Here is a 10,283-nt window from a genome sequence, read left to right on the forward strand (position 1 = left end):
TTCTTAAATTTTATATTTGATCCTTTTTTTCTTAAATTGAAAACCTTGGCTCCTGAGAACATTAATATAATTATTTAGTTACTTTATTCCACTAAATCTACACTAGCTTCAAGATACAGTAATAATTTTATTAACACTATGATTACTGAAAACAATGTTTTAAAAAATTTCTTTGCAAAAAAAAATTTTAAAAAGAAAAAACAAACAAACAAAAAGAATAAAAAATTTCTTTGCAGTTCTTTTTGTCCTTGGGCAATATTTCATGAGGGAGATAGAGTCAATTGGGTTTTCAACAAGGACACCAAGGCGATTCAATAGGAGAACAATAGTCTTTTCAACAAATGGTGCTGGGACAACAATAGCCACAAACAAATGGATAAAATTGGACCCTTGCCTTATATCATATATAAAAATAAACTCAAAATTGATAAAGACCTAAATGCAAGAGCCAAAACTATAAAACCCTTTGAAGAAAACATGGGCATAAATCTCCATGACCTTAGATTTGGCAATGAATTCTTAGATATGACACCAAAAGCACAAGCAACAAAAGAAGTAGATTAATCGTACTTCGTCTAAATTTAAAACTTTTGTGCTTCAAAAGGCGCTATCAAGAAAGTTAAAAACACAATTCATAGACTGGGAGAAAATATTTGCAAATCATATATCTGATAAAGGACTTGTATCTAGAATTATATCAAGATCTCTTACAAATAATAATAAGAAATAACTATTTTTTTAAATGGGCGAAAAGAGATCTCATATTAAATGTTCTTTGACGGATGGTTACCGGAGGCAGGGGGTGGTGGGTGGGGTGCGTGAAATGGGTGAACAGAGTCAAAAGGTACAAAATTCCGGTTATAAAATAAATTAGTCATGGGGATGTAATGCAGAGCATGGCCACTATAATTAATAACACTGTATTACATATTTGAAAGTTGCTAAGAAAGTAAATCTTAAAAGTTTCCATCGCAAAGAAAAAAAGTCTGTAACTATGTATGGGGATGGATGTTAACTAGAATTATTGTGGTGATCATTTTGCAGCATATATACAAGTATTGAATCATTATGTTGCACACCTGAACTAATACAGTGTTGTATGTCAATTACACCTCAATTTTAAAAATGTTCTTACTAAAATAAAATAAAATAAAAATAAGCACAGGATCTGCATAGATATTTCACCAAAGTAGATACACGCTCAGCGAATAAGCACATGCAAATCATTCGCCATCAGGGAAATTCAAACTTAAACCACAGTGAGATACCGCTTCACACCCACTAGGATGGCTGGAATCAAAAAGACAATAATAACAAATGTTGACAAGGATTTAGAGAAATTGGAACCCCCATACACTGGTGGGGATGTAAAGCTGCTTTGGAAAACAATCTGGCAGTCCTCAAAAAAGTTAAACAAAGACTTAACAATTTGACCAAGCAATTCTACTCCTAGGTATATATCCAAGAGAAATGGAAATGTACGTCCACTCAAAAACTTGTACACAAATGTTTATAGCAGCGTCATCCACAATAGTCAAAGGTAGAAACAACCCAAATCTCCATCAGTTCATGAGTGGATTCACAAAACATGGTATATCCATATAATGGAATATTGTTCAGCTGTAAGAAGGAATGAAGTGTTTATAACTGCCACAACATGGATGAAGCCAGTCACAAAATACCACTATCAAATGATTCCATTTATATGCAATGTCCACAATGGGCAAATACATAGAAACAGAAAGTATATTAGTGATTGCTTTAGGCTATAAAGCGAGGGGGGATAATTGAGTGATAATTGCCAAAGGGTGCTAGATTTCTTTTTGAGGTGATAAAAATGTTGTGATTGTGGTGATGGTTGTACAGCTCTGAATATCCTCAAAACTGCTTAATTTTTCACTTTAATAAAATGGGTGAGTTGTATGGTATGTGAATTATATCTTAATAAAGCTGTTAGGAAAAAAAAGAAAGAAAGAAAGAAAAGGCTGAAAATCAAAATCAAATGGAACAAATGAACCTAACTGTGTAACAAATTAGTGGCATAATCACAGAGAGGAATTTCAGGTGATTGATTGATTATTTTTTTGGCCACACCGTGGGCATGGGGGATCTTGGTTCCTGACCAGGGATTGAACCCGTGTCCCCTGCATTGGGTTAGGGTTAAGGTTAACACTGGACTGCCAGGGAAGTCCCTCAGGTGGTTTATATATATATATGTTTATTTCTGAACTTTCAGTTCTCTTCCATTGATCTATATGACTAGCTTTACACCAGTCCCAGAATGTAGATTACTCGTTATGTAGTAAGTTTTGAAATCAGGAGGTGTGAGTCATTTAACCTTGTTCTTTTTCAAGATTATTTTGGGTATTCTGTGTTCCTTGAGTTTTTATATGAATTTTAGAATCTGGTTGTTAATTTCTACAAAGAAGTCAGCTGGCATTCTAGTAGGGATAGTGTTGAATCTGTAGCTTGGGAAGCATTGCCATTTTAACAATATTAAGTCTTCCAATCCATGAACATGAGATAACCTTTCATTTATTAGGTTTTCTTTCATTTCTTTCAACAATGTTTTGTAGTTTTCAAAGTATATGTTTTGCACTTATGTTAAATTTATTCCTAAGCACTTTATTCTCTTTGATTCCATTATAAATGAAATTGTTTTCTTTTCTTTTTTTTTTTTTATCACACCCCAGGGCTTGCAGGATCTTAGTTCCCCAACCAGGGATTGAACCTGCACCCTTGGCAGTGAAAGTGCAGAGTCCTAATCACTGGACTGCCAGGGAATTCCCGAAATTGTTTCCTTAATTTCAATTTTTTGTTTGCTCAGTGCTACTATATAGAAAAATGATTTGTTTCTGTATATTGCCTTGTGTCCTGCAAACTTACTAAACTCTAATATTATTAGTTCTAACAGTTTTTTTTGGGGGGGTGATTCCTTAGGATTTTTCACATACAAGATTGTTTTCTGCAAATAAAAATAATCTTAGTTCTTTCCTTTCCAATATGAATGTCTTTTCTTTTTTTGTCTAATTACTCTGGTTAGAACCTCCAGTAGAGTATTGACTAGAAGTGGCAACAGTGGACATCATTATCTTGTTTCTGATCTTAGGAGAAAGGCATTCAGCCTTTTACCATTAAGTATGATGTTAGCTGTGGGTTTTTGTAATGCATTTGTTGAGGATTTCTGCATCTAAATTCGTAAGAGATCTGGGTGGAGTTTTCATTTCTTGAGATGTATTTGTCTTGTTTTGGTATAACCAGGATAGGATAATACTAGCTTTATAGAATGAAATGGGAAGAGTTCCTTCCTCTTCTATTTCCTGGAAGAGTTTATGAAGAACTGGTGTTAATTCTTTAAATGTTTGGTAGAATTCACCAGTGAATGGTAATCCTTTTGCAATTTATACATATATGAAATCATTACATTGTACACCTTAAACTTACACAATGTTATATGTCAATTACATCTCAATAAAGCTACAGGGAAGGGACATCCCTGGTGGTGTACTGGTTAAGAATCCGCCTGCCAATGCAGGGGACATGGGTTTGAGCCCTGGTCCGGGATGATCCCACATGCCACAGAGCAACTAAGCCTGTGAGCCACAACTACTGAGCCAGCATGCCACAACTACTGAAGCCCGAGCGCCGAGAGCCTGTGCTCCACAACAAGAGAAGCCACCGCAATGAGAAGCCTGCACACCACAACAAAGAGTAGCCCCCGCTCGCCGCAATGAGAGAAAGCCCGCATGCAAGGACCCAACGCAGCCAAAAATAAATAAATAAATAAATAAATATTTTTAAAAAGCTGCGGGGAGAAAAGAATTCACCCAGGCCATCTGGGTCTGGATTTTTCTTTATTGATAGTTTTTTAAAATTACAAATTCTATCTATTTACTTGTTAGCTTTTCTGTCTTCTTGACTCAGTTTATGTCTTTTAAGAAATGTGTCCATTTTATCTGTTACCTAATTTATTGGCATACAATTGTTCATAATATTCTTTCACAATCCTTTTTATTTCTGTAAGATGAGTAATAATGTCCCTCTTACATTTGAGCCTTCTCTCTTTTTCTTGATCAATCTAGCTAAAGGTTGGTCAACTTGATTGTTCTTTTCAAAGAAGCAACTTTAAAAAATATATATATATTTATTTATTTATTTATGGCTGTGTTGGGTCTTCATTGCTTCTCTTGCTGCAGAGCATGGGCTCTAGGTGCGTGGGCTTCAGTAGTGGTGGCACGCAGACTCAGTAGTTGTGGCTTGCGGACTCTAGAGTGCAGGCTCAGTAGTTGTGGTGCACGGGCTTATTTGCTCTGCAGCATGTGGGATCTTCCTGGACCAGGGATCAAACCCATGTCCCCTGTATTGGCAGGCGGATTCTTAACGACTTTGCCTCCAGGGAAGTCCCCAACTTTCAAGTTTATTTTTGCTATTGTTTTTCTATTTTCTACTCCTTTAATTTCTGCTGTATAGCCATTGGTATTCTTGGCTTGCTTGTCTGAGCATGGAACCTTTGCTTTATGAATGAGCTAGAGCGAGAGGAATCAGACCTTAGTATTCTCAGTGTGCCAGCCCCAAGGTAGAGCCTCTGTCCCATGAGTGGGAGGTGGGTGGAAGATGGGAGCCTTATGTCTTGGCAGCATCCATCTGGAGTGAAGGTTCCATCACCCTGAGTTGGGAGAAGGGAGGGAGTGGGTTCAGAGGCCACAGATTCTCATTGCTCTTACCAAATTTTAGTAAGTTTTCCTGAATAAATGTTTTTGCATTTGCTACATGGCCTAAAGACGATCTGTAGAGAATTGAATATTTTAAGTGATTTTCACCAGTTTTACTGTGGAGTGAACCATGAAGATCCTCACATTACCATGCCAGAAATAGACCCCTGGGGGTTGCTTTCTAATTTTTTAGTTTGATTTTATAACTATATGGCACATTTACATGATTCTAAAGTCAAATCTATTGAACAATGTATATTCAGAGAAATCCAGTGTCTATTCTTATCCTTTCTACTCTGTTGCCTCTTCCTACTGATAAGACTAAAACATTTAAAAATATTAGATACAATTAATACACGATAACATTCACCCTTTAAAGTGTACAATTCAGTGGTTTTTAGTATATTTACAAAGTTGACAACTATCATCACTATCTAATTTCAGAATATTTTATCTTCCCCCAAAGAAATCCCATAGCAGTTAGCAGCCACTCCCCATTTTCCCTTCCCCCTAACTCTGGCAAACACTAATCTACTTTCTTTCTCTCTGGACTTGCCTATTCTGGACTTTTCATATCAATGGAATAATATAATATATGGCCTTCTGTGACTGACTACTTTCACTCGCACAATGTATTCAGGGTTCATTTATTTTGTAGTATGAATCAATATGTTTTCTTCTTCTTTTTTTATTCAAACAGAAAGTCACAAAAATTATAATCATCCTCATCAGTTCACTCAATATGTCTTCTTTTTTAACGACTAAATAATATTCCATTGTTTGTACATAACACAGTTTGTTTACTCATTCATCAGTTGATGGGTTTTTTCCATTTTTTGGCTATTATGAATAGTGCTGCTATGAACATTCATGTTGAAGTTTCTGTGTGGACATACGTGTTTTCTTTTCTTTTGGGTATATGTCTAGGAGTGGAATTGCTCGGTTATAGATAACATTTCTGAAAAAGTTTTTGTTTTGTTCTTCCATAGACAGATAGAGGTAGAGATATAAATATTATACATATATCATCACTTTCTTAGGCAAGCACTTTCTTATGGTAGCACTGCATACATATTTTTTTCTTCTCTTTGCTTTTTTCACTTAAAATATATCCTGCAAAACAAAATAAAAATTTCATATGCTAGGCATCAGTCCATTTCAGTATACAGATATTCCTTGCTTCTTTTTACCGTTGCATAATCAGGATGTGCCATGATTATTCAACCAGTAACATATTCACGGACATTTGGGTTGTTTCACAGTCTCTTGCTGTTTCAAAGTGAACTGGAATAAATTCCCTTATGTATATATCTTTAATTTTTTTAAAAAAATTTTTTGGCCACACTATGCAGCTTGTGGAATCTTAGTTCCCCGACCAGAGATCAAATCCATGCCCCAGCAGAGAAAGCACTGAGTCCTAACCACTGGACCACCAGGGAATTCCCTATCGTTTCATATTTTTGCACATGTATTTTTGAGATAAATTCTTGGAACTGAGATTTCGGGGTTAATGGATAAATGCAGTCTTCTCAAATTCCTTTCCACTGAGGTTTCCCTACATTATATTCCTAGCCAGTATCCCTATGTGGTTACTTTTTATAATGTACTATATATGATTAAAAAAAATAATGTGTATTTTTTAGTTTGTGGCGCCAGTTCTGTGTTTGTTACCTTGATCAAATTGTTAATTATGCTGTTTAAATCTAGATTCTTATTAATTTTCAAACTTCTTGATAGAAGTTTATGGGTTTGTAAGTTTCTAAGTTTCTTCTAATATTTCTACATGTTTTTGCTTTAAACATTTTGAGACTATGTTTAGGTATATTCAAATTATACCTTTTTTTTTTTACTTTTTTAAACTTTATTTATTTTTTACTTTTTTTTTGCTTTTTTTTATTGGAGTATAGTTGCTTTACAATATTGTGTTAGTTTCTGCTGTACAGCAAAGTATATAAGTTATACATATACATATTCAAATTATACCCTTTCTGATAGCTTTTTTCCGCTATGTAGTATCTATTCTAATCTCTGATAATGCTTTCTGACTTTATTATATTTCATGTGGAATATATATTCATATATATATGTATTCACCTTTCTTTTGGGTGCTGTTTATGTGGTGTCTTTTTATTAAAAATTATTTATTTATTTATTTATTTATGTCTCCGTTGGGTCTTTGTTGCTGTGCGCAGGCTTTCTCTAGTTGTGGCGAGCAGGGCTACTCTTCATTGCTGTATGCTGGCTTCTCATTGTGGTGGCTTCTCTTGTTGCAGAGCACAGGCTTTAGGCGCGCGGGCTTCAGTAGCTGTGGCACATGGGCTTAGTTGCTCTGAGGCATGTGGGATCTTCCCGTACCAGGGCTTGAACCCGTGTCCCCTGAAATGGCAGGTGGATTCTTAACCACTGCGCCACCAGGGAAGTCCTGGTATCTTTTTCTATCTTTTTATGTTCAATCTTTCTATGTTATTATGTTTCAAGTATCTATTTTAAACACCATATACTTGAAATTTGAATATGTTTTTATGTAGTTAAAAAACTATGCTTAGTACATTTATATATATTATTATTAGTGATGTTTTGGAATTTATTTCTACTATCATATTTATCGTTTTCTGTTTACCATGTATTTTAAATTTTATCATTTTTTAATTATTTTATTTTGCTTATATTTACCTCCTATTCCTGCCTTCTACTGGACTGTTGGGTTATGAAATTTCTGAGCTTTTTTATGGAAAATATGGAAAAAATCTATCTCAGCAGCGTGATATTTTCTTTAGTATAATTTTTACCATTTTTTTCCTTCAGAAATTGGAGACCATCTTTCCATTTAGTTTTTTCCTTTCCTCCCAGGTTAGGGATAACTTGAGAGGAGCTTATTTTGTAGAAGTTAGTATAAAATTATTTTTATTTCTAAACCATAATTTAAGTACATGTAAAGCACACAAAACTGTAGCTTACAATGTATGAAGCTTTTGGAAAAAAATTTATCTTAATCTTTTGTACTGTAAAAATATTTTCTAAATATCATCAAAAGAGAGACTCTTTTGAATATCCCTATTATCAGGAAATACACACTAAAATATTTAGGGGTGAAGACTCCTTGTGTATGTAACTTTTCTGCAAATGGTTCAGGAAAATAATTATAGATAGAAAGAGTTATTAGAAAGAAAGAGAGAGAATGATAAAAGTGAGTGATATAAAATGTTCATATTAGGTAAATCAGGGTAAAGGGTATATGACTGTTTTGGTACTATTTTTATATTTGCAACATTCTATAACTTTGAAATTATTTTAAAGAAAAAATATTTAAAACTATATTTGGAGAACTCTAAATATAAAGAAAAAATTTTAAACTCTATATTTAGCAAAATATTTAAAAGAAAGTTTCTTTTTGTATGAAAATTTCCATTCATATTAAGTAAAAAAAAGTGAATACATTAATATTTTTGATGATGATTCGGTGCCACCCAGTGTTCAATTTCTGCAAGTGCTAATCTTACAAATTTAAACCCAACTGTATTTGGAAATGACTTTTTGTTGATTTCTTTATGCTGGCAACATAAGACTATAAAAACAATGTATGTGATCAAAATTAGTAAAAAGAAATCTATTAAATATGAAAAAAGAGTCATGCATTGTGATATCAAATGCAGATTTCTGCCTCCCTTGAACTTTTAAAAAAATATATATATTTATTTATTTGGCTGCACTGGGTCTTAGTTGAGTTATGTGGGATCTAGTTCCCAGACCAGGGATTGAACCCGGGCCCCCTGCATTGGGAGCTCAGCATCTTAGACACTGGACCACCAGGGAAGTCCCTGCCTCCCTTGAATTTTAGCAAAAATGTGAGAGGACATCAAAGTAGCTGGAGCATACAAGAAGCCTCTGATCAGTCACAGACTAGTCAAAACTAGGGATTTACACATAATCCATAATAATTACAGGGCATAAAATTTATTATTCAGAACATCCATATACTGGAGTGAATTGCTCACAGCAGAAAACTAGTAGCTTTTTTTTCTTTTTCTCTAAACAACAGATGTAGTTTTTTTTTAAAGCAAATTAAATTCCATTATAACAAAAGAACAAAGTGGATTTAACATTTGACTTAAGATAATTCAGTATCATACTTTTTTAAAAATTTTATAAGTTTATTTATTTATTTATTTTTGGCTGCATTGGGTCTTTGTTGCTGCGCGTGGGTTTTCTCTAGTTGCGGCGAGTAAGGGCTACTCTTCGTTGCAGTGCGCGGGGTTCCTATTGCAGTGGCTTCTGTTGTTGCGGAGACTGGGCTCTAGGCACGTGGACTTCTGTAGTTGTGGCACGCAGGCTCAGTAGTTGTGGCTCATGGGCTTGGTTGCTCTGTGACATGTGGGATCTTCCCAGACCAGGGCTCGAACCCGTGTCCCCTACAATGGCAGGCAGATTCTTAACCACTGCGCCACCAGTGAAGTCCCTTAGTATCATATATTTTTAAAGAAATATAATACTTTAGGGATTTCCCTGGTGGTTCAGTGATTAAGACTCCGTGCTCCCAATGCAAGGGGCCCAGGTTCAGTCTTGGTCAGGGAACTAGATCTTGCATACCGCAACTAAAGAACCCACACGCCACAACGAAGATTCTGCGTGCAGCAGCTAAGATCCAGTGTAGCCAAATAAATAAATATTATTTAAAAAGAGAAATATAATACTTTAAAACAAATATCAAAAATTTATCTGCTTTAACACACCACTCATGCTAATGATGTTTTAGTCTTCTTCACGGGTTGTGGCTAAGATCCAAATTGTGCAAGAATCCTCAGAAAAATCAGGATGTTAAACGTTGAGTTCAATTTAGATATCCTCAGTGTCTTCATCATCTCCAACATTTAACTGGATTTTGGCATCATCTCTGGGAACAAATGTAACTGCCTTTGACTGTAGCTTGTCTTGGAAGCTCAACATATGCCTGCAGATGCCTTTATGTGTGAGATGTAATGAAAAATTATGTAGCTTTGCTGTCCAGTAGTCTTGCAAGCCCAACAATATAGTGTCTTAAGTTCTTATTGAAACTTTTTTCCCTCAATTTCTTCTGACCATCAAAACACATTGCTTCTAATTGTGCATTTCCCAACATTTACTTACCTGGGCTACAGGCCCATTCTTTTTTTTTGCGGTGCGCGGACTTCTCACTGTTGTGGCCTCTCCCGTTGCAGAGCACAGGCTCTGGAGGCACAGGCCCAGCGGCCATGGCTCACGGGCCCAGCCGCTCCACGGCACGTGGGATCTTCCCAGACTGGGGCACGAACCCGTGTCCCCTGCATTGGCAGGCGGACTCCCAACCACTGCGCCACCAGGGAAGCCCTACAGGCCCATTCTTGAACACTAGTTCTTTGTTTCAGATTCATTCTCATTCTTACCTCTGTACCTATTTTTACCTTTATTCTTGGGCATGGCTGCCACGGGGATCTGGGTTTGTGTCTCCTTCCCTGGTGCATGGGACACAGCAGTCCTGGGAGACTGGGTGCTGTGTGTGGGAGAGCGTCCAATTGAGGCTTCTTTATCACCCCCCACCCACCATCTTTTTTCATA

This window comes from Pseudorca crassidens, chromosome 5, assembly GCF_039906515.1.
Source record: "Pseudorca crassidens isolate mPseCra1 chromosome 5, mPseCra1.hap1, whole genome shotgun sequence".
NCBI classification, from domain to species: Eukaryota; Metazoa; Chordata; class Mammalia; order Artiodactyla; family Delphinidae; genus Pseudorca; species Pseudorca crassidens.